The 27,996-nt window shown below is 37.0% G+C and overlaps 1 protein-coding gene and 1 long non-coding RNA gene across 3 annotated transcripts in view; one reads left to right on the top strand and one right to left on the bottom strand.

Moving 5' to 3' along the window:
- NFKBIZ (NFKB inhibitor zeta) overlaps window positions 1–27,996 on the top strand; it is a 43,933-nt gene that overhangs the window by 1,281 nt on the left and 14,656 nt on the right. The window contains exon 2 of one of the 2 annotated variants that reach the window (XM_077118508.1): window positions 412–486. The gene's annotated coding sequence lies outside the window, so the exon portion shown is untranslated. Of the gene's footprint in view, window positions 1–411; window positions 514–27,996 lie in introns of both variants that reach the window. The other variant, XM_077118507.1, reaches the window with a different exon arrangement.
- LOC143648445 (uncharacterized) lies at window positions 24–27,309 on the bottom strand. Its single transcript, XR_013158554.1, has 3 exons — window positions 26,577–27,309; window positions 17,048–17,107; window positions 24–480 (listed from the first exon to the last, which is right to left on the bottom strand). It is a non-coding gene; the product is annotated as an uncharacterized LOC143648445 (long non-coding RNA).

The following is a 27,996-nucleotide window of genomic DNA, read 5'->3' as shown; positions in this document are numbered from 1 at the left end:
TTCTAACGTTATTTTGTGTAGGTTCATGACACACAGAGGCAGCGTACTGGCATGGAGCACTGGGGCCAGGGAGAAGTCAGTTTGAGAGAAGTTGGCACGAGAAATCAGGGCACAGCACATGTAATAGTCAGTGTTCAGCAGTATCTTTTCCAGTATGGGGGTGGTGTTCACAACTGTGGTCACGAGAGACAGGCTTTTCCTCACCTCTTCGTACTTCATCCTGAAACATTTCTCCCTCGGAGGGCAGAAGAAGCCCTCTAGAAGCTGAGACATGATGGAGAGCACTAATGAGGACAAAACTGATCCGTATTGTTCTGGGACCAACAGTGACTTGCTCCTGAGATGAGAAGACCATTTTCTTTTGGCCCACAGCTGACACTGAACTGGCTGCCTCTTGATCTCTTTCCCCAGGTTGACAGGAAGATCACGAGGGGCAGGCTGAGCTTCATCTTTTGGCTTTCTTGACCTGATGCTGAACTCCTGAGGGTGAGAAGGGCCAACGTTTCAAACCAAGTAGGATCCCAGGTGCTACCTGGGCCCTGATGTAGTCAAACTGAGCACTGGGATGTGTTCTAAGATTCCTGGGATTCTTGTATCACTTAAATTAACAAATTTTTGAGTTGCCTGAAAATGACTATGAATTTTACTACTATAGGCATTTTACTAGGGTCTCTTGAGAACAAAGATTTGTTGGTGGGTTAGCATTTTCTTAATCAATTGGTTGAATTTCCACCCTAGGATACGTATTCACCATTATTGCTGTTTTCTATGGGAGTGGGGACACATGAACACATCTGAGAGGGGAATTCAGCTCTCTCCTGACTGACAGTTTCAGTATTATGTAATCTTTTAACAGGCTCGGAGAGCGTCATGCGCCCCCCTCCCCCCGCAGTTTTGGTGAAGAGGCTCATTAAAGTTAGATATCAGAAGTGGTTTCTGCTTAAAGCACTTCCTTTTTCTTTAAATTGGGACTGAGAGGTAAGACACTTTCCTTCCAACCATAGTGGAAGGAAAATGCTTTACTGCTCCTGGAAGTTTCAGTAGATAGGAAGTTAACATTTATTAAAGAGTTTTTTCGGGAGCCTTCCAAAGAGGTATCATTTAGCCCTCCTGACGGCATTTGAGGTAGGCATTATAAGGAACCTCATTTTACAGATGAGGAAATTAGGGTTTAGAGGGACTGAGCAGTCGGCTCAGGGTCACTGAGATAGTAAGTGAGTTTGAATCCAAGGAGGTGTGTCTCCATAGGCAGTGCCCTTGCCAACCGGTCCAGTGGTATATTAACAATGGTCCAGTGAGGAGAGGTCATCCTCTTTCCAGGGCTCTGATTTCTCTAAGGTTCTTTTTCCCCAGCTCACACCTGGCTGCCGGCTATTCCCTGCACAGACTTAACTGATAATTGCAGTTTTCATTGATAACCCCTGTAACCCTTTCACATTTTAAGAATACCACAGCAAAGTCTTTGAGACCCCAGAAGAGTAAAGCTATCATGGTGGAATTGATGGCTGGTTGGGCTGATGTATGGGAAATAGGCAGCCTCTTATTCACAGAGTTAGTTTTGGACAGGGCATTGGGATTGTAAAGAAAGGGGCAGCCTACTGCCTTTTGCCTTGCGCCTCTCAGGACATTTTCTTCCATGTTGGAAATCTGAGGCTTGGAAGGGCATTTGTAGTCACACCTCTGGTGAAGGGCCCAGTGCTGCCATTTCTGAAGGTGGCAGCTGCAGGGACCTGCCAAACCCATTCACCTGTTTTCAGCCATCCTTGCTATTGCAGAAAGAGTTAATAAATGACTTGAATTAACTTCTTTCAGAGGTAGCCCTTGGGATAGAAATTTGCATGTTTTACATCTCATGTGACTTAAAAAAATATATCTCACTTGATTCTCTTCTAATTTGCATATCCTAAAGGGTCTGTAGAATAGGGAGAGTAGAAGAATAAATACATCTATTTAGGAAGTTTAAAGAATAAAATACTATGAGCAATTAAAAAAGTGCTATGAACAATTAAGGAAGAATATTGATATAGGTATTTTAAGGCAGTGCATCTGAAACTTCAGGTATGTAAGAATCACCTGGGATCTTACTGGAATGCAAATCCTGTTTCAGTAGGTCTGGGGACATTCTGCATTTTTGGCAAGCTTCCAAGTGATGCTAGTTGCTGGTCCAAGGACTATACTTTGAGTAACAAACTTCTTAGGCATGTTAAGTTCCAGTGAATAAGGAAAATTATCTATTAATCTGCATGCTTAATATTACTATGTAAGAAAATAAATTCTGGCATGGTTATGTTAGATGCTAATGCTACTTTTTCTGTACATGATATCAAATATTTGAATTATACTTTTCAAAAATTTGTCAATCACTTCGATGTTATAATCTTCTCACTGCCAAACTTCCAGATATTTGGAAACATTAAAAATGAATTTCTTACTTTTTGTTCAGTTGCTCTAAAGTGTGCAGACACTGTTTTAAAATTGGCACAAGCCTTTTAGACACTTTTTAGCATTTATTTGTGTGTGTGCATACCAGTCCTATGATAGTTTCATTCACATTTGCTGTTGGTTGAGGCACCTGTTTTGTAGAGTGACTAATATTGTAAATCATACATTCTTTATTGTGATGCTATTACTCCAGAATTTATGAAATTGTTTATTTGTCGGGGTGGAGTGGGGAGTATGGGGCAAGAAAGTCTTAGTTATTACATTGGTTGTGGCCCTTCAAAGGATCAAGTACATAAACAAGTACATAGGATATCTGTGCTGTCCCGGTGGGATGATTAGGAAATATATCTAGAAAAGCTCCTTAGGAGGCCATAATGAAAAAAAGATTGAAATACTTTGCTGTCAATGTTGTGTATATACTTACTCACTTGAGGTTGAAAAGATTTTTCTCTTGTCAGTTGTCTCTGTCTTGCTTGTGTTTGCATCATTGCCTTATTATATTTTTCATATATAATTTAACAGTTCTATTGAGGTATAATTCACAGACATGTATTTCACCCATTTAATATGTTCAATGGTTTTCAGTATATTCATGGATATGTGCGGCTATCACCACAATTTTACAAAATTTTTGTCACCTCAAGAAAAAACCCTGTTTCCTTTATCTATCATCTCCCTACCCCCTGACTCTTTCTCATCAGACTAGCTCTGAACAATCACTAATCTATTTACTGTCTTTACAGATTTCCCTATTCTGGACTTTCAAATGAATGGTCTTTTGTGACTGACTGACTTCAATTAGCATAATATTTTTAAAGTTCATCCATGTTGTAGTGTGCTTCAGACTTCATTCCTTTTTACGACTGAATAATACACCATTGTATGGATGTACCACATTTTGTTTATCCATTCTTCCATTGATGGATGTATAGGTTGTTTTAACTTTTGACTATTACCAATAGTACCTCTATAAACATTTATATCCAAGTTTCTATGTGGACATATGTTTTTACTTCTCTTGAGTATATATCTAGGAGTAGAATTGATGGGTCATATGGAAATTCTATGTTTAATCATTTGAGGAACTGTCAGACTGTTTTCTAAAGTGCCTGGACCATTTTGCATTCTTACCAGCAGTGTATGAAGGTTCTCATATCTCTACATCCTCATCTATGTTTGTTGTTTTCTGACTCTTTGACTTTAGCTATTCTAGTAGTGTAAAGTGGTATCTCATGGTTTTTATTTGCATTTCTGTGATGATTAATAATGCCAAGCAACTTTTCATGTGCTCGTTGTCCATTTATATAGCTTCTTTAGAGAAACGTTTACTCAGATCCTTTGCCCATTTAAAAATTTTATTTGTCTTTTTATTATTGTAAGAGTTCTTTATATATTCTGGATACAAGTCCTTTATCAGATATATGATTTGCAAATATTTTCTCCCATTTTGTAAGTTTTATTTTCACTCTTCCTTTGAAACATGAACATTTTAAATTTTGATAAAGTCCAATCTATTTTTTCTTTTGTTGCTTGTACTTTTGGCGTCTTATCTAAGAATTCTTTGCCACATCCAAGGTCATGAAGGTTTACCCCTAGGTTTTCTTCTGAATTTTATAGGTTTTACTCTTGCATTTAGGTTTTTGATCCATATTGAGTTAAGTTTTGTATATGGTGTGAGGGAAGAATCCAACTTCATTATTATGCATATGGCTCTCCAGTTGTCCCAGCACTATTTGTTGAAAAGACTATTTCCCCTTTGAATGGTCTTGGCACCTTTGTTAGCGAACAGTTGGCCATCGATGTATGGATCTATTTCTGAACTCTAAATTCTATTCCATTTCTGAACTCTCAATTCTATTCCATTAACCTATATGTCTATCCGTGTGCCAGTACCACTGAATGTCTTGATTACCATTGCTTTGAGTAAATACATTTTGAAATTGGATATTTGGAAGTGTCAGTCCTCCTACTTTATACTTCTTTTTCAGGGTTGTTTTGACTAAATCTGGGTCCCCTGGAATTCTATACAATTTTTTTCGAATCAACTTGTCAATTTATACAGAGAAGTCAGCTGGTATTCTAATAGAGGATTATGCTGAATCTAAAGATCAGTTTGGAGAGTATTATCATTTTAACAATGTTAAGTCTTCTAATTCATGAATGTGGGTTGTTTCCCCATTTATTTAGGTCTTTAATCTTTTCAATAAATTTCGTAGCTTTCAGAGTATGTATTTTGCACTTCTTTTGTTGAATTTATTCCTACATATTTTATTTTTGATGCTATAATGAGTGAATTCATTTGATTTCATTTTTTGATTGTTCATTTGTGATCTTGTATCCTGAAACTTTGCTGACCTCATTTTTTAGTTCTAATAGATTTTTTTATTAGAAAAGCTCTAAGTTTATTGAAAAATAATGCATAAAATACAGAATACCCATATGCCACCCTATTAGTAACACTATTTTAATTTTCTAGCTCTTGAAAGCAGATACTATAAAATGGGTTGGCTTTTAACAATGGGAATTTATTAACTTATAAGCTTACAGTTTTGAGGCCATGGAAATGTCCGAATCAAGACATCATCAGATGATGCTTTCTTCTTGAAGACTGGCTGCTGGCAATCCTGGACTCCTTTGTCACAGGGCAAGGCACATGGCAGCATCTGCTGGTCTCTCCCTTCTCTTTGTTGCTTTCGGCTTCTTTCTTCCCTGGCTTTCTCTCTCTTTGTCTGAATTTCATTCTCTTATAAAGTACTCCAGTAAGAGGATTATGACCCACCCTGAATAAGGTGGATCACATCTTAGCTTAAGATCCTACTACCAAAAGAGTCTACTCACAATGGGTCCACACCCGCAGGAATGGATTAGTTTTAAGAACATAATTTTCTGAAGTACATACAGTTTCAAACCACCTGTAAGCACCTTGCTTTAGTGCTGTACATTTGTTACAATTCATGAAAGAACATTTTAATAATTATATTATTAACTGTAGTTCATCATTTACTCGTAGATTTTTAGTGGATTCCTTATGGTTTTCTATTTATTAGATAAAGTCATCTGTCAATGAGATAGTTTTACTTCTTCCTTTCCAATTTGGATTCCCTTAATTTCTTTTTCTTGCCTAATTGCCCTGACTAGAATGTTGAAGAGAAGTGGCAAGAGTGGACGTCCTTGATTTGTTCCTGATCTTAGTGGGAAAGCTTTGTCTTTCGACACCAAGTATGATATTAACTGTGGGTTTTTCATAGACGCTTTTGGGGAAGTTTCCCTCTATTTCCAATTTGTTGAGTGTTTTTGTCATGAAAGAATATTGGATTTTTTTGATGCTGTTTCTGCATTTATTGAGAAGATCATGTGATTTTGTTTTTTTATTTTGTTGATATGATACATTACATTAATTTATTTTTAATTTTTTAATTTAATTTACAAGCCAAAACAACATGCAAACATGAACATTCTTAACATACAAACATTCCATACATGGTGTACAATCAATGGCTCACAATATCGTCACACAGTAGTATATTCATCAACATGATCATTGTTTAGAACATTTGCATCCCTCCAGAAAAAGAAATAAAAAGAAAAAAGAAAAAACTCATACATACCATACCCCTTACCCCCCCATTGACCACTAGTAATTCCATCTACCCAATATATTTTAACCTTTGTTCCCCCTTTTTTTCTATACCCCTTATCACTCCCTTTCACTGATCACTAGTATGTCAGTTTACTCAATTGCTTTAACATTTGTTCTTCCTATTATTTATTTATTTTTAAACCATATTTTTTACTCATCTGTCCATTCCATAGATAAAAGGAGCATCAGACACGAGGTTTTCACAATCACACAGTCACATTGCAAAAGCTGTATCATTATACAGTCATCTTCAAGAAACATGGCTACTGGAACACAGCTTTACAGTTTCAGGCACTTCCCTCTAGCCTCTCTAATATACCTTAAACTAAAAAGGGATATCTATATAATGTGTAAGAATAACCTCCAGGATAACCTCTTGACTGTGTTTGAAATCTCTCTGCCACTGACGCTTTATTTTGTCTCATTTCTCTCTTCCTTCTTTTGGTAGAGACGATTTTCTCAGTCCCTTGATGCTGAGTCCCAGCTCATTCTAGGATTTCTGTCCCACGTTGCCAGGGAGGTTTACACCCCTGGGAGTCATGTCCCACATAGAGAGGGGGCGGGCAGTGAGTTTACTTGCTATGTTGGCTGAGAGAGAGATAGGCCACATCTGAACAACAAAAGAGGTTCTCTGGGGATGACTCTTAGGCCTAATTTTAAGTAGGCTTAGCCTATCCTTGCAGGCATGAGTTTCATATGAATAAACCTCAAGATTGAGGGCTGGGCCTATTGATTTGGTTGTTCCCATTGCTTGTGAGAATATCAGGAATTCTCCAAATGGGGAAGGAAGTTGAATTTTCCCCCTTTCTCGCCATTCCCCCAAGGGAACTTTGCAAATACTTCTTTATTTACTGTTCAAATCACTCTGGGATTTATTGGGGCATCACACTGGACAAAACTACAGAATCTCATGCCCTATTCAAGGTTCCATGTACTTATGGTGTTCCATTAACCTGTCCATATAAGTTATGTTAGGAAATGCACTAGTCAAAATATAAATTTTGTATTATATTTTGTATCATTATAAATGACTATCTGTTTTCAGCACCCTGCAATATTGACATTTCTTTGTTCTTCCTCATGCAAAAACATTTGTAAATTTGTACATTTAGTTGCTATCATTGTTTACTCTAGGCTTTCCTAGCTTATACCATCTCTGTCTTTATTGTCTATCTTTCCTTCTGGTTTCATATGTGCCCCCAGCCCTCCTCGCTCTATCTTTCTCTCTTGTTCAGCCTCATTCAGTGTACTTACATTATTGTGCTACAGTGAGATAGTATTGTGCTATCCATTTCTGAATTTTTCCGTCAGTCCTTTTGCACAATCTGTATTCCTTCAGCACCAATTATCCAATCTACACTGTTTCTATCTCCTTACCACTCGGCTTTTTTTGTGTGTGGGTAATTTTTGATTACTGATTCAATCTCGCCAATTCAGAGTGCCTATTTCTTCTTCTTCTTCTTCTTCTTTTTTTTTTTTGTCGTGTGCAGGCTCTGGGTATTGAACTTGGGTCTCCAGCATGGCAGGTGAGAATACCTATTTCTTCTTGAATGAGCTTTGGTAATTTGTGTCTTTCTAGGAATTTGTCCATTTCATCTAAGTTAGCTAATTTATTGGCATACGATTATTTATAGAATTCCTTATAATCCTTTTTTCCCCAAAGGTTCGTAGAAATGTCCCTTCTTTACAATAATTTGATTTTTTTTTTCTTCGTCAAACTAGCTAATGGTTTATCCATTCTTTTTATCTTTTCAAAGAACCAGCTTTTAGTTTCATTGATTTTTCTGTATTTTTTTGTCTATTCTCTACTTCATTAATTTCTACTCTGGTCTTTATTATTTCCTTCTTTCTGCTTGCTCTAAGAAACAATAATATGCTCTTGTTTTTCCAGTGTCTTAAGGTGGAGAGTTAGGTTATGGCTTTGAGAAATTTGTTCTTTTCTAATTTGGGCATTTTCAGCTATAATTTTCCTCTAATCACTACTTTAGCAGTATTCTATAAATTTTGAAATGTTGTGTCTTCATTTAAATTTATCTCAAAATATTTTCTGATTCCCATTTTGATTTTTTTCTCTGCCCCATTGGATAATTAGGAGATTGCTGTTTATTTTCCACATATTTGTGAATTTCCCTGCCGTGGATTTCCAATTTCATCCATTGTGGTTGGAGGACATACTTTGTATTATTCCTATCCTTTTAAATTTATCAAGATTTTTATTCCTGGAAGACATTACATGCTTGCTTGAGAAGAATATATATTTTGTGCTTTTTGGTAGAGTATTCCATAGGTATCTGTTAATGTAGTTGCTTTATAGTGTTGTTCAAATCTTCTATTTCCTTGTGGCTCCTCTATCTAGTTGTTCTATTATTGAATGTGGGCTACTGAAGTCCCTAAATATTATTGTTGAATTGTCTATTTCTCCTTTCATTTCTGTTAGTTCTTCCTTCATGTATTTTGGTGCTCTGTCTTGGGTGCGTATACATTTACAATTGTTCTGTCTTCCTGATGTATTGACCTTTTTTTCATTATCAAGTGTTCCTTACCTCTAGTAACATTTTTTTGTTTTAAAGTCCATTTTGTGTGGTATTAGTAAGGCCACTCCAACTTTCCTGTGGTTGATGTTTGCATGATAATCTTTTTCTGTCCTTTCACTTTTATTGTTTGTATTTGTGAATCTGAAGTGTGTCTCCTATAGACAACATGCAGTTGGATTGTGCTTTTCTATCCAGTTTATTGTTTGTATTTGTGAATCTGAAGTGTGTCTCCTATAGACAACATGCAGTTGGATTATGCTTTTCTATCCAGTCTGACAATCTGTTTTGATTGAATAGTTTAATCTGTTCACATTTAATGTTATTATTTTACATCTTACTCCCCCCCACAGATGTCTCATCTTATTTTTCCCTCTATTCCTTCTTAACTGTTTTCAGTTGCATTGAGTAAATATTCTCTAATGTTGCATTTTAATTTCATTAACAATTTTTCATTGCATTTCTTGTTTTTTTTTTTAGTGTCTGCTCTAGTGTTTACTATATAGATCTTAAGGTATCAGAAGCAGCTTCAGATAGATGCAACCTTCATACCATTGAGATACAGAAATATTATTCTTATATAGCTTTATTTCCTCCCCCCTTTTTATAGTATTACTTTTAGAATATTACATCTATTAATGTGTAAACCCAATGTTCTAGCTTGCTGGATTGTGATATACCAAAAATGGAATGGCTTTTAAAAAGAGGAATTTATTAAGTCACACGTTTACAGTTCTAAGGCTGTGAAAATGTTTAGTAACTACTTTGAAATCTTTGTTAAATCTGGCATCTGGTTGCTCTCAGGCAGTTTCTCTTGCCTGTTTTTTTTTCTGGTATATGGGTCATACTTTCCAATTTTCTTGCATGTCTCATATGCTTTTGTTGGAAACTGGGCATTTTAGATACCATATTGTAGCAACTGTGGGTACTAGTCCAACCCCTCCAGGGCCTGTTACTGTTATTTGCTTGTTTATTTGTTTCGTGACTGATTGGATTATTTTAGTGAAATCTATACATCTCAGCATTATGTCTGATGTTGCTCCTCAGGGAGGTGCACTTTGGTCAGCCTGCAGTCCCCCTGGGATGATGGTGGTACTTGTAGGACCCCCTCTCGCTCTTCCCCTGACCGCACACAGTGGTTAAACTCCACCAATGGCTGGCCATTGCTCTACTGCTTACAGTGCCCTGGGGTGAAAATTCCTCTACAGTCTGGTCTGATGAAATTGTGGCTTCTTCAATGGAATAGTTTTTTTGAGATCTGTGTTTGTTATTTGTTCTGACACCAGAGGGCTTCTCTCAGATGTTTTATTTCCCTGTTCTCTTCTGCAAACTAGCTGGCCTACAGCTAATGGGCTGTAGCTTCATTAGAGCTACAAATCTCTTCTGCTGTTTTGAGAGCTTTCTTATGTTTAAACGCTCTGTTGCAAATGAAGTCCGTTCCATTGGGAAGAGACTAGAAGAGAAGCCAGGTTTCTCTTCCCAGGCACAATCTCTGGGCTGGGGTCTCTAGAGCTGAGGGTGAGGACAGTAGCAAGCTTCTGTCTGAGTGACAGCACACTCTGGGAGCTGAGTTCTTGGTGGAGGGGGCTGACAGTAGCCTGGGAGCCTCTTAGCTTGCTGCCCTTGGTGCAGAACCACTAACTTACAAGCTGGGGGAAGGGCTGTTAGGGCCTTCTCAGTATTCTCAGTGTGCCTGGCCCAAGGTAGAGTCTCTGTTCCACCAGTGCAGGGTTGGCAGAAGAAGGGAGCCTCCACCTCTTGACTCTGCTCACCTGGGACTTGGTGTGAGACATGCTGAATTCTTTCTCTTTATGGGAATAAGGCAAGTCCTTTGTTCTTGGCTTACAAACAAGTGTGTGGTTGGGAGTAACTCCTATGACCATATAACTCCTATGACTTCTGTAACTCCTGTGACCATTGCTGAGGTAATTCATTTATTTTCCATATAGGTTGGACCCTTTTGAAAATGCAAACCACTGCCAATGGCATTCCACATTTAGAAGAGCCACAGCTACAAAGGTGATCCACAGAGGTGGGAATTAGGACTTGTGAATGAAGATTAACTCAAGGCAAAACACCTTTAGAATCGGAATTGTGCCAGTTTCTGATTTTCACCCTACTTCCTCTCCTCTACCTCCTTCCCTGAATTCTGCAGTGTAGCACAAGATCACACCATGAAATTTGGTTGAACAAATAATCCAGAGTGGAAAAAAGCATGAAAGAATTACTCAAGTAATTGTTTTTTAATTTATGAAAAGCTATTTTAAGGGCTATAAGAACTTTCTGTTTTGTATCTCTGCCATGGGCAAAGGAGATGGGTTTAATTAGGGGGACATGTGGAAGTGAGAAAACTGAAAGAGATCCCTGGACAAGGCTGCTGAACTTACCCTTGGTGTCTTTAGTATCATGATAAATTAATTGGAAATAGCTGAAGGATGGTGGAGGCTGATATATTATGGACTTTTCCAGCTTTTCTGTGATAATGTTTTGTAGCTTTTAGCTTTTTTTTTTTCACATGGGCAGGCATTGGGAACCAAACTCAGGTCTCTGGCATGGGAGGCGAGAACTCTGCCTACTGAGCCACCGTGGCCCTGTTTCATAGCTTTTAAATAGGCAATAAAAATAATTTTTTCTACCTGTTGTGTCGAACGACATCCAGCATTAAGAAAAGAAAGGAGTTTTTAAACACGACACTTAATGTCAAAATCTAGGGCAGAGTGACAATTGCAGTCAGAGACACAGTCTGTAGCAGTCAGGAGGTGGAATGTGTGGTAATGGCAGTGTTACAGGAAATGTTCTCTCTACCCCATATCTCACTTATGTTTGCCAGTCCTCCAAATTTCAAGGTTATTCATTAGGTCAGGTTTAAATAATGGGAAATTATTAGCTTACACTTTTAAAAAATATATAGTTTAATTGAGATATATTCACACACCACACAAATCATCCGAAGTAAACAATCACTGGCTCTCAGTATCATCACATAGTTGTGCATATAATGTTATGATCAATTGTAGAATATTTCTGTTACTCCAGAAAAGAAAAAAAAAAGAAAAACAAGATCCTCTCATACCCATTAACTGCCCTCCCCATGACTGATCCATAGTATTGGTATAGTACATTTGTTACTGTTGATAAAAGAGTATTAAAATGTTACTGTTAACTATAGTCCATAGTTTGCAATAGGTACATTTTCCTCCATAAACCTCTCTATTATTAACTCCTAGTAATAGTGTCTTACATTTGTTCTAGTTCATGAAAGAACTTTTTAATATTTATGCAGTTAATCATGGACATTATTCACCACAAGATTCAGAGTGTTATACATTCTCATGTTTTAACCTCCAGCTTTCCTACTGGTGACATATGTGACTCAAACTTCCCCTTTCCACCACAGTCACACACCATTCAGCACTGTTAATTATTCTCACAAGAATGTGCTACCATCCCCTCTGTCCTTTTCCAAATGTTTAAGTTCAACCTAGTTAAGCGTTCTGCACATATTAAAGAATCCCTGTCCATTCTGTAGTGCCTTTCTGTCTCCTAGTAACCTATATTCTATATTTTCTGAGAGTTTACATGTTAGTAATAATTCATATTGGTGAAATCATACAATATTTATCCTTCTGTGTCTGATGTTTTACTTACTAGAACATCCTCAAGGTTCATCCATGTTGTTTGTATGCTTGAGGACTTCCTTCCTTCTTACTGCTGAATAATATTCCATTGTGTGCATAACCACATTTTGTATATCAGTTTATCTAATGGATAAATTCACTGATGGACATTTGGGTTGTTTCCATCTTTTGGCAATAGTGAATAATGCTGCTACAAACATTGGTGTGCAAATGTCTGTTTGCATCCCTGCTTTCAGATCTTTGGGGTATGTCCCAAGTAGCGGGATAGCTTACAGTTTTTTTCCCCCATCTCTTTCTCTGTATTTTCTCTAGTACTTACTTCTCTCTGTTCATTTTTAAACAGTTTTATTCATATACAACACACAATCCAACATAAGTGTATAGACATGCCTTGACCACCATAATCTCTCTGAAGATATTTCCTTTTCTTCCACTAAGGATCTATACCCCTTTCCCATACCCCCTGCTGTTGACATTTAGTTTTTGCAGAACTCCTTTGTTACATTCAGTGGAAGCATAAAAATGTTACTGTTGACTATAGACCCTAACTTGCATTGATTGTACTTTTTCCCATATACCATCTATTTTCAACACCATGCAATATTGACATTCATTTGTTCTTGCTCATGCAAAGACATTTTTTAATCACCATCATTGTACACTCTAGGCATTCCTAAATTATACCGTCTCAATCTTTATCCTCTCTTTCCTTCTGCTTTCATACGCGACCCAAACCCTTCTCACTCTATCATACTCACATTCAGTTTCATTCAGTACTACTGTTATTGTGGTACAATCAGGTTGTATTGTGATGTCCATTTCTGATTTTTTACAATCAGCCCTGTTGTAAAATCTGTATTCCTTCAACATCACTTACCCAATCTTTCCCTATTTCTATTTCATGATAACCTGTGTTCTTAACTTCAATTTTCAAAGTTCACTTATTAATGTTAGTTCATATTAGTGAGACCATACAGTATTTTTCCTTTTGTTTCTGGCTAATTTTACCCAGCATAATGTTCTCAGGGTTCATCCACCTTGTTACATGCTTCTTGACTTTATACTGTCTTACAGTTGTGTAATATTCCATTGTATGTATATACCACAGCTTGTTTAGCCACTCATCTGTTGATGGACATTTGGGCTGTTTCCATCCCTTAGCAATCATAAATAATGCTGCTATAAACATTGATGTGCAAATGTCCGTTTGTGTCCTTGCCCTCAGATCCCCTGAATATATACCTAGTAATGGGATTTCTGGATCATATTGCAATTCTATACTTAGCTTTCTGAGGAACCACCAAACTGCCTTCCAGAGCAGATGTACCATTTTACCTTCTCACCAACAGTGGATAAGTGTGCCTCTTTCTCCACATCCTCTCCAACATTGATGTTTCCTGTTTTTTTTTGATAATGGCCATTCTCGTAGGTATCAGATGATATCTCATTGTGGTTTTGATTTGCATTTCCTTAATAGCCAGTGAAGTTGAATATCTTTTCATGTCTCTTTTAGCCATTTGTATTTCCTCTTCTGAAAAATGTCTGTTTATGTCTTTTGCCCATTTTTAAATTGGGTTGTTTGTCTTTTTGTTGTTGAGTTGAAGAATCTCTTTACAAATTCTGGATACTAATGATATATGGTTTCTAAATATTGTCTCCCATTGTGTAGGCTGCCTTTTTACTTTCTTGACAAAGTTCTTTGATGCAGAAAAGTGTTCAATTTTGAGGAGTTCCCATTTATCTATTTCTTTCTTCAATGCTTATGCTTTGGATGTAAGGTCTAGGAAACCCCCTCCTATTACAAGTTCTATAAGATATTTCCTATATTTTCTTCTTAAAGTTTTATGGTCTTAGCTCTAATGTTTAGGTCTTTGAATCATTTTGAGTTAATTTTTGTATAGGGTATGAGATACAGATCCTCTTTCATTCTTTTGCATATGGATAACCAGTTCTCCAAGCACCATCTGTTCAAGAGGCTGCTTTGTCCCAGGTGGGTTGGCTTGACTACCTTATCAAAGATCAACTGTCCATAGATGAGAGGGTCTATATCTGAACACTCTATTCTATTCAGTTGGTCAGTATATCTATCTTTATGCCAGTATCATGCTGTTTTGACCACTGTAGCTTTGTAATATGCTTTCAAGTCAGGGAGTGTGAGACCTCCCACTTCATTTTTCTTTCTCAAGATATTTTTAGCTATTCAGGGCACCCTTCCCTGCCAAATAAATTTGGTTGTTGGTTTTTCTATTTCTGCAAAGTAAGTTGTTGAGATTTTAATTGGTATTGCATTGAATCTATAAATCAGTTTGGATAGAATTGACATCTTAAGTGTATGTAGTCTTCCAATCTATGAACACATGTGCCCTTCCATTTCTTTAAGTATTCCATGATTTCTTTTTATTTTGTATGCTGTATGGCGGGGGTCACATTTCATTCTTTTCCCATGTGAATATCTCATTATTGCAGCACCATTTGTTGAATTTTTGTTGTTTGTTTGCCTGTTTGTTTTGTTTTCGGGAAGTGCATGGGCTGGTAATCGAACTGGGGTCTTCCTCATGGCAGGTGAGAACTCTACCACTGAACTACCCTTGCACCCCCAAGGGTGCAAGAACCCCAATCTTCCATGGTTTCTTTTAGCAGTTCCTTATAGTTTTTTGTGTTTAGGTGTTTTGTATCCTTAGTTGAATTTATTCCTAAATAATTGATTCTTTTGGTTGCTATTGTAAATTTGGTTACTTTGGTTGCTATTGTAAATATTTTTCTTGATTTCCTCCTCAGATTGCTCATCGCTATTGTATAGAAACACTACTGATTTTTGGGTGTGGATCTTGTACCCTGCCACTTTGCTGTACTCATTTATTAGCTCTAGTAAGTAGCTTTGCTTTAGATTTTTTTTTGGATTTTTGACATATAGTATCATGTCATCTGCAAACAGTGAGAATTTTACCTCTTCCTTTCCAATTGGATGCCTTTTATTTCTTTTTGTTGTCTAATTGCTCTGGCTAGAACTTCCAGCACAGTGTTGAATAATAATGGTGACAATGGGCATCCTTGTCTTGTTTCTGATCTTAGAGGGAAAGCTTTCAGTCTTTCCCCATTGAGGATGATGCTCACTGTAGGTTTTAATATATTCCCTTAATCATATTGAGGATAGTTTTCTTCTGTTCCTATCCTAGCTTCCAGTTTTGAGGGTGTCATCAAGGCAATGCTTTTCTTAGGACTGGCTGCCCGAGATCCTTGTCTCGTCTGCCACATGCAAGGCACATAGTGACATCTGCTGGTCCCTCCCTTCTCTTCTGGGTTTTGTTTATTTCAGCTCCTCATTTCCATGACTTTCTCTGTCTGTGTCTGAATTCCATTCTCTTATAAAGAACTCCTTTATTATAGGATTAATAGGATTAAGAACCATCCTGACTGATGTAGGACACACCTTAACTGAAGTAACCTCATTCAAAGGACCTACTCACGGTGGGTTCACATGCCCAGAAATAGATTTGATTTAAAAACATGTTTTTCTTGGGTACATACAGCTTCAAACCACCTCAGGGAGTTGAGGGCCAGAGGGGAAATATGGCGAGTTTCCCCTCTGTTATTATATACTTGTCATGGAATTCAGAACTCAGAAAAGCCTCAGAGCTGAAGTTTGTGATCTGGAGGCTCTACAGGTCAGAGTCAAACTTGTAGGAGTGGGTGAGGTTGCTCAGAGTTCGAAAAGGACAAGAGACAAGAATTCTCAGATTTCAAACTGCTTCATTGTCACATAGGTTTGGAAAGTATTAGGGAAACTTTCTGAGACCTCTCTAGCTAAAATAGGGCCTCTCATTCTCTCCTTTTACCGTGCTTTGTTTTCTTAAGCATTATCAGCACCCAGCATTATACTATATACCTATCTGATTATTGTCTTTATTTCTCAATAGTATGTAAGCTCCATGAGGACTTTTGTTCAGTACTGGATTCCTAAAACCTGGAAAATCATAGGTCCTCAGTAAATATTTATTGAATGAATTTATGAATGGGTAAATTTTTATAAGATTGTTAGATATTGCTTTTTTTTTTTAGAGTAAGTAGGTAGGAAATTTATTAATTACACATGTTAGAGGACATGCAGGCACCTGTGCAAGGAAAGAAAGATGAAGGGCTAGAGGCAATAAGTAATATGGGGTCATTTGCTTTTGCAGATCAGTTTTCCAATTCCCGCTCCATCCTCCTTGTTCCAGGTTTTCTTTTCCCCTTCCTTCTCCCAGGGAGGTGCCTGGTGGTGGGTTGGTTGGCTCCACCCTTCTCTGTAGATGACTCACTCAGGTGGTGGTCTTTTGGCTTGAAATTGGGTGACTGTGCTGGCTTTTTTTACCACCCTCCCAACCCCTGTAAGTGGTTTAGCCTCCAGGCAGGGTGTCTGTGCCCTACACTGGCCCTGATGACCTTGACTAGCCATTCTTGTTCAAAGGCTCCTTCAAGGTTTTTTCTCTCTTCCCTCTCCCTGTTTTAGCCTATTTGTTTTTTCTTTTTTAAAATTCTTTTTTTTTTTAATATTTTTATTGTATTCATGCACCATGCAGTCCATCAAAAGTATATAATCAGTGGCTAACAATATCATCACATGGTTGTATATTCATCACCATGATCATTTATAGAATATTGCATCACTCCAGAAAAAGAAATAAAAAGAAAAAACCCATACTTCCCATACCCCTTACCTGTCCTTCTCATTGACCACTAGTATTGCAATCTATCCTTTTTTTTTTTACCCCTCTGTTCCTCATTATTCATTTATTTTTTTACTTATCTGTGCATACCCTGGATAAAGGGAGTGTCAGCCACAAGGTTTTCACAATCACACGTTCATGTTGTAAATGCTAAAAATATAAAAAGAAAAAAAAATAATCAAGGCTACTGGAACACAGCTCAAGTTTCAGGTACTTCTCTCTAGCCACTCCAATATGATAATAAACTAAAAAGGGATATCTATATAACACATAAGAATAATCTCCAGGATAACCTCTCGATTCTGTTTGAAATCTGTCAGCCACTGAAACCTTATTTTGTTTAATTTCTCTCTTTCTCCTTTTGGTCAAAAAGGCTTTCTCAATCCCATGATGCCAGTTCCTGGCTCTTCCCTGGGAGTCCTGTCACATGTAGGGGGGGAGGGCAGTGAGTTTATCTATTGAGTTCTGAGTCCCCACTGCTTGTGAAAATATCAGGAATTCCCCAGATGGGGAAGTTTAATATTTCCTCCTTTCTCCCAAGTCCCTAAGGGAACTTTGCAAATACTTTTTTATTCTCTGCCCAGATTGCTCTAGGATGTATCAGGGCATTACACTAACCTGTGCATACCAAAAAGATCTCATTCCTTATTCAAAATTCCCTGTAGTTATGGTGTTCAAATAAAATGACCGTACACGTTAAATTAGCTAATGCACTACCAAAAATATATTTTTTGCACCAAGTGCACATCTCTTCCTTTGGTCTCACACAGAAGTTGAAGTTTTAAAATATAGACCATATCATCCTTTATCCTTTATTCTGATTTACCTTAGTCCTGTGCAGATCAGCTTCATTCATGTCTCTAGTCAAAGTCACTTTTTCAACTTTTTAATCAGTTTCTGTATGGGGTAATGCTGACTTTCATAGCTTCAGAGCTGTAACTCTGAGTCTCAGGTGTCACACATATATCCGAAGTTCCAGGGAATGAGCAGGTTATACGCAAATATCATAGCATCTCAGAATTTGGAAATAGTGGTTAACTCCAGAATAGATGTGACTGCTTTAAGTGCTTACAATCTAGGAACTTTTACAACAGGCCCCAACCTGATAGCCCGTGCTCTGGACTTCAATTCTCTGAGTTTGTATAATATAGTTAGTCCATATGAGTACCAAAGGCATGATGCCGAAACTAAATGTCAGCAAGCAGGGGGTATGGGGGAGGGGTATGGATTCTTTGCAGAAGAAAAGGAAATGTCTTCATATAGTTTATGGTGGTGAAGGCATGTCTATTTGCTTAGGTTTAGATTGTGTGATGTGCAAATAAAACAGTTTAAAAATGAACAGGGAGAAACAAGTTTAGAGAAAATGTGGAGAAAGAGACGACCTATTCACTGTTGGTAGGGAAATGAGAGATGTAGCCCCGTGGAGTACAGTGTGGTGGAACTCCACCTTGGAGTACTCCTGTGGAGGAGGCTAGCGGTGGGGTTGCCATATGGTCCTGCAACCCTGGAGGAACTGGAAATGGAGACATGAATAGACATTTGCTCACTGGTGTTTATGGCTGTGTGTTCAGTGTTCGGATTCACAGTGGATGGAGGTGGCCTAAGGGTACAACAACTGAGGAATGGAAGGGCGAACTGTGGTGTATACATACAAGGGACTACTGAGCAACTGCGAGAAGGAATGAAGTTGTGAATCATGCAACTAAGTAAATACACCTTGAGGACAGTGGTTGAATGAAATGTCAGAAACAAAAGGGCAAATACCATTCCTCCTCCTCCCTCCTTTTTTTTAGGGAATCATAATCAAAGATAAATCTGAATCTGCTTGTATTTCATATAGGTGAAGATTCATGAAACTTTTCTTTTCAAGTAACTTTTCTTTTTCAAGTAATCTGAATGATGCAAATGGCACTAAAATTATTGGGTAAAATAATTTAAAGCAATTGTTCTCCAACAGATGGGGATGTCCTCCTTCAATGACTATTAAAGTCACTGGAAAAGTGTTTTCAAAGGGCTACATAACTCCATTTTGAGGATTATACCTGTCAGGTGTGCTGGGAAGAAAAAGGATTGAGGATCATAGGTTGAAGATTTCAAGAGTTAAAATCAACCAAACACACAAAACTAGAAGACTGTTTCTAAACTGTCCTCTGCGTCTTACAGCAGGATTGTGTTTTGCTCCTCAGACCCTGTTTGCTAGAATTTTATAGAACTTTTGAACAGTGCGGGATGATATAGGCTGATAGGGAGTGGGCACAACAGAGCAACAGAACAAGTCTGTAAAATCCAGAATGAGGTTAAGAGATGAAATTTTGAGCATGCTTTTTGGAAATAAATATGGAAGGAAGTTAATAGGAGACCCTGTTAACTAAACCTTATGGCCAATTTAGTGTGTTTTGAGGAAATCCTCAATGTAATACTTTTCTGATTTACAAATTCTACAATTGTGTGTTTTTTTTTAAAAACACATTGAGCTCCTTCCAGCTAGTTTGATGCACTAAATGTGAAAGTACTTGAGAAAAAAAAATGCTATAGAGACACAAGTATGACTATACAGGTTTTTGTTTGATTCATAATCTGATCCTGGCCCTTCCTATCTCCAGCCCCCAAACCACACACATAAGTGGGCTAGAAATTTTACTCAATGGTCATAATTTATGGGAAAGGAAGGAAATTAATTTTGTGTCTGAGATGCCAAGTAATTTACATATACTGTGAGTTATCATTTTTGATCTTAGCAATTTGATTTAGATACTAGTATCCCAGTTTATATGTGAGTGAATTGAGGTCAGAGATGAAGGGACTTGCCCAAGGTCACATAGCTGGTGAGTAGTAGAGCTGAGTTAACAGGCTCCAAATCCATGGCACTACTGTGTCTCCAAGCACTTTTGCTTAAAGCAGGGGTTGGCAAACTTTTTCTTGATGGGCCAACTGGTAAATATTTTAGGTTTTGTGGGCCAAGAGACAAGACGGTGGATATGAAATGGGCACTTATATAACCTTTCAACACGTTTCCATTTAAAAATGTAAAACCATTCTTAGTTCACAATTTGTGCAAAAACAGACTCAGGCTGGATTTTGCTTACAGGCTTTGCCAACCTCTGTCCTTAAGTGTCCAGAACATGTATGCAAAAGCAGTGTGAGAGGAGGTGAGAAGATTATTTGAATGGATAATTGTCATTAGCTGTGTATGAAATTCACAAGTGATTGGGAGTCTTTTAGTAACTCTCTTAATGATATTTCCTCATTAATTAATTCAAATTCCAAATTGTCATTTCAATCATAAAATTCTTCCTTATTCATAGTTATACATGTTTGTTGTATTTTGTCTGCTAGCATGGATTGGGTTGGCAAGACTTCATAACTGCATATTTCACCTCAATCTTTGACCCTTCTCCCAGCAATTTACTGACATGAGAGATAATGTATATAAAGTACCTAACATAGTATCAGTATATGGTGAACATTAAGTAATGATAGTTATTAACTTTATCAATATTTCAAAGTATTATTAGATTGTGGGTCTATAATTTTTTATTTTGTTGGTAATGATATCTATTTTGTACATGATCTAGGTTGATTTCTCTCTTCAACTTTTAAATATTTTTATAAGTAGTCTGTCTGTACTATTACCCTTATTTATAGAAATTGAAAATAAACCCCTGTAGACTTATGTGAAAAATAAAAACATCCTCATATTTTAGATTCTGAATCAAAAGTTCTGGAAGTAAAAGTTTTCTTGAAAAATGTGGGCTATAAAGTACAAAATTACATTCTTCTCATTCCTTATCCAATTTGACATATGTCTGTTAGTTATCTTAAAAAAGTAAGCGAAAAGGAGATTATGGATATGGAAGAACTTTGAAAAATATGACAATATGTAAATCAATGTGTTTATTTAGGAACTGTGTACTGAGCATTTATAGGTACTGTATTCCATTTTTTTTGTTAGTAAGGCATTACACTCAAATTAACCTACGCTCCAAATTTAAATTTCTGAGAAAGGATGTTTAAGCCAATACCTAAAGGAACATAGAATAATGCTTGGAAGTTTCTTATCTGTTTCATGTCTTTGCTACAGAATGTTAGACCTTGTATAAAGCTTTATACAAGGGAGGAGTGAAGAGTTTTCTCTTGTCAAAAAAGATCTTCATAACTTATTTACTATAGGTACCTAAATTCACCTACAGCATTTTCAATCCTTTGGGGTTAATTGCCTTTAGAATTTTTTTTTTCTTCTTTAAAAGTAAATATTCCCGGGAAAGTAAGCAATAGTTTCTCATTTACATTATAGTGTGAATTAGTTTATCAGTGTTTTCTTCCTGAAAACAGATAACTTCCAGAATATGGAGTTTTTTATAGTAGAGAAGAGAATAATTTCTTCACCCTTCTGTTTAAGGCAGTTCATATTTTAATGTCCTTTAAAGCAGGCAAGAAGTGACAGTATTCTCGCATTCAGTATTGATGACGGTGGTTTCATTCCTATGTGTGGAAATGAAATCTTCTGTTGTCAAGAATGCAAAGAAAGGAGAGAATTTATAATGCTCTGTCCTTTTGAGCATAGCTCATATATAATTTGATTTTTGTGTTTATGTCTCTGATGGATGAAGACCATCATTATAAATGCAAACCAGGAAACATCCAGATGCGCTAAAAACAATTTATGTGACTGGGTGAATTTTAGGAAGTGCACTTGTTTCGTGTGGATGGTCTATGGGAGCTTTGATCATTGCATATTAGAGAATGTGGCACACTGGGTAGCCCTGCAGACCACCACCAAACGTTATTCTATTGTATATACCATAAGATTTTGCATGAGTCATTTTTGTGTATGAATATTTCCCAAGTCAAATGGAAAATATTTTCATTTCTTCAGAAATAAAATGTTAAATGGGAAGACAAATTTGTTTTATTTCCCTGTTTACATACATGGGTTTTATTTTCCTGGACTAGAAGGATGTGATGCTGAGAAGGTATTTCAGGATACCGTAGTGCTGCTGTGATACGGCTTCTCTTTACAGGGCATCTAGCTAATTAATCAGGATATTTAGCTGTGTAACCTGACTTGTGCAAGAAGCGTCTCCTGCCCGTCCATTAGAGGACAGGCTTTGTGCATCTTCTGGAAAACAGGTGAATTACTTAACCCAGGGAACAATTCACCCAGTATATCAGGTGCTCAGAAAATATTTGTGGATTGGACAAAGTGGGACATGGCACTTTTTTTGACACTGTCACAGAAGAGAAAGCTCCAGAGAAATATCTTCAGGAACCCTCTAGGATTAACTTTGCCTTGATGCAATTAGTGTCAGATGCTAATAATTTGTTACTATCAGGAGCTGGAAAATTATTTTTGAAGACAACTTTTGGTCTTTCCAGACTGAGCTTATAACTGTTATTTACACTAAAGAATGCTATGCCTTTTGGAGGGAAGCAGTTTATGGATCTTACTAACTATAGCTGTCTGTGCCATTGTTTATGAGGCCAGATGTTATAGATTTTCCGTTGTGTAGCCTGTGAGTTCTCAGTGGAACTGAATATCTCGGTATCTTGGTAATAGTAATAATTTCTGAGTCTGTGATTGAAGTGTTCATACCTCCAGGTGTAAACTCCAAGAAGTTAGGATTTTTCTGTCTTTGATTCACTGCTGTCTCCCAGTACACAGAAAAGTACCTGCCATTTCAAAGTTAATACCATATTTAAGAATAAATGGAATTTAAAAAATGTGATATAATTTGTTCCTCTACATTTTTGCATCTATTATAACACCGAGAAGTTTAAGTGTTTTGACATGTCAAAAAAAAAAAAAAATAAAAGAGAGAATAACATATTTTTTCAGGGAAAGCATCCAGCAAATCAATATATCACATAAAATGCTGTTTAAAAAAGCCCTGAAAGCATTTTATATTCTTTATAAAGTTGAGAGGAACGAAGGCAAAAGAGAGCTTGATTTTATCTTTAAAAGTATTTGAAAAATAGTTTTTTAATAATCCAGGTACTGACAACAAGGGGAGAGGGCCAAAGGGTCTATTTTGATGTTTGTGTAGTCTTGCACATAAAGTAATTTGGAAAGCTTTTCCATTTATTTGCACCATTCAGTTAAACATGTACTGAATGTCTACTTACTAAATGATATAAGTACTTGCCTTCTTAAAAGGATACATGTCCCAGGAGCTTATAATGGGGTTGAGGAGACAAATTCATACTGGTAATTTCAGCCCAACCTAAGAGCTATGATGGAAGTCTGTATGGGGACACAGAGGAGGGGCCCATAACCCAGATTGGAGGAGAAGGTGGGGACCAGGAAGGGTGAGGGACGGCTTCAGGGATGTTGGTTGTTAAGCTGGATCTTGAGGGAGGTGAACATGAATTGGCCGGGTCATGAAGGGTAGAGGGAACTTTCAGCAGGAGCAAAGTCCCAGAGCTGTGGGAAGCTTTATGTAGTTTGGTATTACTGATGGTAAAGAGGAAGATGAGGCATGTGAGGGAGGCAGGGCACAGACACCTCTGCCATTCTCTGATTGGACTCCATGCTAAAGATGATAGAGAGCAACCGAAGGATTCTTAAATAAAGGCGACCTAGACAAGCCAATGGCAGTCTAGAGGATAGATTTTCAGAGGGGATGGCTGGATGAGGAAGGGCGATCATTTGGCTCAAGTATGAGATGAAAGACTGTATTGGATAGTGGAATTAGATATGGAGAGGAGGGACAGGTTCTAGAATTAGGTGTTCAATAATTATTAGTCCATTCTGGAACTATTAGGTTGAATGATATGACATTGTCTATATTCTATCATTGAATTAAAAAAAAAAATCTTTTTTACTTATGTTCTAGTTTGCTAGCTGCCGGAATGCAATATACCAGAAATGGAATGGCTTTTAAAAAGGGGAATTTAATAATTTGCTAGTTTACAGTTCTAAGGCCGAGAAAATGTCCCAGTTAAAACAAGTCTATAGAAATGTCCAATCTAAGGCATCCAGGAAAAGATACCTTGGTTCAAGAAGGCTGATGAAGTTCAGGATTTCTCTTTCAAGTGAGAAGGCACATTGTGAACACAGTCATGGTTTCTCTCTCATCTGGAAAGGCACATAGTGGACACGGTCAGGGTTCCTCTCTCATCTGGAAGGGCACATGACGAACACGGCACCATCTGCTAGTTTCTTCTTCTGGCTTCCTGTTTCATGAAGCTCCCCGGCAGGCATTTTCCTTCTTCATCTCCATAGGTCGCTGGCTGGTGGAGTCTGCTTCTTGTGGCTGTGTCATTCTGCTCTGCTCTCTCTGAATTGCTCTTTCTCCAAAATGTTTCCTCTTTTATGAGACTCCAGAAACTTATCAAGACCCACCCAAATGAGTGGAGACATGTTGTCACCTAATCCATCTTAACAACCACTCTTGATTAAATCATGCCTCCAGGGAGATGATCTGATTTCCGTTTCAAACATACAGTATTGAATAGGGATTATTCTACCTTTATGAAATAGGATTTAGATTAAAACATGGCTTTCCTAGGGAACAAAATCCTTTCAAACCAGCACAACTCATCTGTTTAAAATAACAATAACAAAGTTATTTCTTACCCTTTTAAAATGCTTAGAAAAATTACAATATCATAGTTCACATATAGCCCTTTAAAAATCTGATGTCACAGGTTGTAGAAGTTAGGGTAAATAATGATGCACTCTTTTTAGGAAGAATTCTTCTTGGTAGAATTCAGTACTAAGCAGCTTATGTAAACATAAGAAACAATCACAATTTTTAGTGCCAGAACTGTTGCCAACTTGCCTGAAGTTCATTTGTCACATTTTAAAATGGTTTGAATTTCAGTAGATACAAGGGCACAGATTTTTAAATTGGATGATTAAATCAGTTAAATGATGCTAGGTAAAAATCACAGTCCTAAAATATGGGAACCTCATGTTATTGCTTTATTTAAAGTGTGGCTATAAAATAGAGTATTTTAAAACATACATCCCATACTTTTATTTATTAGATTCAGTTTTTTCCATTGCTAGATGCTTAAACCAGTAATGTTGCTATTCAAATTCGTATTTTGGAATTTCTTTCTGACTTAGTCAATAAAAAGCACCACTTCTGCACTTAAAATGGACAAAAACTATCCCCTTTTCTGCACTATTTTTATTATTCTGAATGAGTTTTTCTCCTCAAATCAATTATACTCTAAAAAAGAGAAAAAATAGTCACTATTAGGTATATTTAAAAAGTGAACACAGAATAAAACAGAAATTTAAAAATTTAAAAATTTTAAAATGTTTTGAGTAAAAGCTGTATTATTGGAGTAAGTGGCAAGCCTTAACTTCACCATTTTGAGGATATAACACTCATGTAGTGTGTGTACTAAAAAAAGTTATAGTAATACCTTATAATTCTTAAAAACTCTCAGAAAATAGATAAGTGAGGAGTCTGAGTGTTACAATATGTTTTTGAAGTATATACATTAAAATCCACTGGTCTCTTGCACTTGGTATGATTTTTTAACATCTTGCATTGTTCATTTGGAAAAGATGGGTTCACTGAGTAATGCAAATGCAAATCTTCCAAATGTTGCCACATTTCATTATATAATATTAAAAAATCACATTTGTTAATAATACATCACCACAGATCTTATCAGAAAAGTCATCAAGAATTGGGAAACTTCAAGCTCATGGTGTCAGAAGTTTCATAAAATTCTCCTTTTTATTTGAAAGCTTGAATTGTATCATTGGCAATGAATATTGAGAGTTGTTTTCCTTGACATGATGGGCTTGCTTTGTTCATTTTTGAAAAATACCAAGTCTGAATAACTACAATTTTTCAGTCATTTTCAAGTAAAATTAGTGTTCCATGAAAAACAGTGACTAGTTCAGCACAAATATTTGATTAGAACAAATGGCAGTGTCATATAGTCCATCCTAATAAATAGATTAAGTGTTTCTCCGGAAGACAATCAGCATACTTCAGGATGCATCCAAAGCTTTTATATATATTTCACATATTGTTGAATATTAGAAATATGTATATTTCAAGGGTCAAGATTTAATAAAATTACTAATTGTTATTGATTCATAGAGGACATCTGAAGTGAAACTGACTCCCATCCCCCTCTCTCCTTCTGGAAGTGGTTGGGGTGAAAAATACAAGGACTATTCATTCATTTTGTTGCCACTGCCTTGGTTTGTTTTAAGGCATCAGCAGGTTTTATCCACCTTTGCTATTGTACCATTAGTACAAATTTCAACATAGTTGTTCTAGGAAAAACCATGAGATCAAAAAAATTTATTGTATCCTTTGAATGTTTCAGTACGACTCGGGTTGTAAAGCATTTATTTGAAGAGTTTCAATGATTTAGATGGTGCTCATACTGGATGAATACAATCAAAATAGCAACTTCAGACAGTGTTCTAGTTTGAAAGCTGCCAGAATGGAATATTCCAGAAACAGAATGATTTTTAGAAAGGGGAATTTATTAAGTTGCAAGTTTACAGTTCTAAGGCCATGAAGATGTCCAAATTAAACCAAGGCTACAGAAATGTCCAACTTAAGGCATCCAGAGAGAGATACCCTGGTTCAAGAAGACCAATGATGTTCAGGGTTTCTCTCTCAGCTGGAAAGGCACATACCGAGATCTGCTAGTTTTCTCGTCAGTGGCTCTGTGGGTTCTAGTGGTTCTCGTGGCTCTGAGCTTTTTTCCAAAATGGTCCCCTCTTAAATGGCTCCAGTAAGCAACCCTACCTTGAGTGGGTGGAGTCACTTCTCCATGGAAACCATTTAATCAAAGGTTTACACCCACAATTGGGTGGGTCACATCTCCATGGAAACAATAAAAAAGATTCTACCCAGCAATTTTGAATGAGGATTAAAGGACATGGCTTTCCTGGGGATACATAATAGCTTTAAATCAGCACAGATGTGTGTAAATTCATTCATTTCTAAGGTAAAAGACAATTTTCCAGATAAGATATTAACTCTGTTTCAGTTTGCAATTAAATCTTTAAGTTGATGAGCTACTATATCATTGGAAAATGGCAGTGCCATGGTTTCTTTTGCTCCCTTTTCATCCAGCAAGTATTCAGTAAAATAAACTCTTCTAGATTCAGCAAGATGTTCACGTCTTCAGTCGATGCAATACAATAACTTACCCTGAAAAAGGCTTAAGTGGCTTTTTCATTTCAAGTTTAAAGAGCTGCCACAAACAATTTTTAGCTATTCAAAAGCTCACATCTATGTTTTAAAATTCAATTCCTTCTTTTTAAAAAACTCCGAATGCTCAGCGGTACCATGGTGGCTCAGTGGCAGAATTCTCGCCTGCCATGCCAGACACCCAGATTCAATTCCTGGTGCCTGCCCATACAAAACCCCCCCCAAAAACTCTGAATGCTCTTAAATGGTTATGTAACTTAACTGGCACCATAATATTATTCAAAATTGTTCGGTTATATAGGTAAATTATTATCTATAAAGCCTAGGGAAAATTTTTTTCCAATTTCTTATTTACAGTTTCTTCCAGTGGAGAACTCTCTGATGTGCCATTTTTTCATTATCTTTAGATTATAGAGAGTGCAGCTGAGGTGTGAGGAAGTAAATCTTCTCATTTCCCCTTTTTAAACAGAAGATCAGGGTCCAGAGTCGGACAGATGAGAATTTTAATCCCTTTCCCACCAGTGATGAGCAGTGTGACCTTGGGCAAATTGTCAAGATCCCATTTTTTAAAATATAGTCTCTGAAGGTCAAGAATTTTGGGGTGATTCTAGCTCAAGGTCTGTCATGAAGTTGCAGTCATGTGACGACTTGACCAGGGCTGGACGATCTGCTTTCGGTGGCTCTCACATGGCTGGCAAGTTGTTGCTGGCTGATGACCTCAGAGGACTTTTCCCAGTGTCCTCATGACGTGTTGGTTCTCTCCCCCAGATTGAGTGTTTAAGTATATTTGATTAGAACAATAGCAATGCTGTATCATTCAACCCAGTAGACCAAATAGAGCTTGTATTTCAACATTCAGATGAAACAAAGTATTGTTTAAACTTTCTTTTTGTAATGATA

The sequence above is a fragment of the Tamandua tetradactyla genome, chromosome 10, assembly GCF_023851605.1.
Source record: "Tamandua tetradactyla isolate mTamTet1 chromosome 10, mTamTet1.pri, whole genome shotgun sequence".
Taxonomy (NCBI): domain Eukaryota; kingdom Metazoa; phylum Chordata; class Mammalia; order Pilosa; family Myrmecophagidae; genus Tamandua; species Tamandua tetradactyla.
The sequence above is the reverse complement of the archived record's forward strand: the minus strand, read 5'-3'. Positions and strand labels throughout refer to the sequence as shown.